Here is a 1,845-nt window from a genome sequence, read left to right as displayed (position 1 = left end):
GTGAACTTTTTTTTATTCTCTGTCTCTCTATTTCACATTATTAATTCTTTCTACAGTTATGTGCAACCTATTTAACTAATTTATGAGTTATTTTAATGATTATATTGAATATTCTAGTTGTTCCATTTGGTTCTTTGAAAACCTGCCTGGTCACATTTGGAAGTCTTGTTTTTTCATTGTACAGTAATGCTTTGCTTAGCAATGGGGATACATTCTGAGAAATGTGACATTAGGCAATTTTGTCACTATGGAAGAAGCAGAGATGTTAGAGGAACTATATTTTCTTACTTAGTTTAAAGCACCAAGAATGGCTAACCTAGCCTTTTTCTTTATTGAGTCTAATCAGCATAAGCAGGTAAACTTAGGCATTCTAGAACTGCAGTAGAGAAATTCTGATACCTGCATTTACTTGAAATAATTTTTTGACCCAAAGAGATGAGTTTTAGAGACAAAATGTCCTGTATCACCTAGAATGTTTGCTAAAAATGCACAATCTTTAATCTTACACTCAAGAATTCTGATTTAGTAACTTTGATGTAGATCCCAGGAAATTATATTTTTAAATAAATACCCCAGAAATTCTAATAAACACTAAATTTAAGAATCATTACCTAGAGATGTTACACAAGATTATAATGAGAATATCTTCAATAGAAGATATTCAGTGAAATAGATATTTTTAAATTATATTTGAAAATAAGGTTTAGGATAAATTAAGTTGTGAATTAATAGTTTCAACTTATATCTTACTTAAGTGTCCTAGACTTTAGGAATAATCTAATCTTATTAAATTATACAAATTTTGGTTCAGCTGATTCAATGAAGAGCTATATTTTAGCCTTTATTTATGTATTTTAAAAAGGATATGAAAAAAAGTTTATAAGTCAAACTAGAAAAATCATCGCTATAGTTGAAGCCAGTATTTCTTAAAGTCTACTTTGATGAACCCAAGAGTAACGTGAAATACTTATAGGTAATTTGTGAGAAAAGGATTGATTGTTAGATATATCTTTGAAACAATGGGTTAAAAAAATTATAAGGTTTTATTTTTCATCAGCATCTTTAAAAGTAAATATGCATTTTATATATTTCCCTCTAAGATATGTATACATTAAATATTTCTTAACATTTTTGGGCCAGGAAATCTTCTTTTATGGAGCATCTATTGACATGCTTGGGGATATTAATGTTTAGTAATAGTTTGTGGTGTAATAGTTAAAACCTCTGACACATGTCCATAGCCTGTGAAAACATACTCAAAAGTCAGAAAATGAATCTGCATGTTTAGACAAAATATAGTAAGTACCAACTCTATTAATATATTTTTGTACTTGTGAGTATTTTAAAATCTTATTATATGAACTAGATTGTAAATATAATGAAAATAGGCATAATGTCACACATAAATAGAATATATTTTATCATCCCTACATAGCAAAGTTATTCATTTTAGGTATAGACTCAGTATACATGGAAAATAGCAATAATCACTTCCATATTGTTGAAAACCACAAGGTGGAAGTAGGGGTTTATGTATGAGAATTTGAGCGGACTATGAAAAGAAAAGAATTACTTCTCATTTTTTCTCCTTCTTTAGGCATACCACCTTTCAGTCTCTTAAAAATCATCTCTTTTTCCCTGGATTATTCAGAAATACAACAAACTTCAAGTTTCCTCATGTAGCTTTTTTTCTTTAGTCAGCACTTTTGAGATGTGTTAGAAACTATTAAAGACATGGCAATTTTAGAAAAATCTAGATTTTAGCTATTACTTTTTTATTAAATGGTGTGAAACTCTGAAAATTTAGAGTTGACAGTGTATCAATAATCAAATGTTCAGATAATT

Source organism: Carlito syrichta, unplaced genomic scaffold (genome assembly GCF_000164805.1).
Source record: "Carlito syrichta isolate Samal-C Ts95f unplaced genomic scaffold, Tarsius_syrichta-2.0.1 Scaffold305270, whole genome shotgun sequence".
Classification (NCBI taxonomy): domain Eukaryota; kingdom Metazoa; phylum Chordata; class Mammalia; order Primates; family Tarsiidae; genus Carlito; species Carlito syrichta.
Note: the sequence above shows the minus strand (reverse complement) of the source record.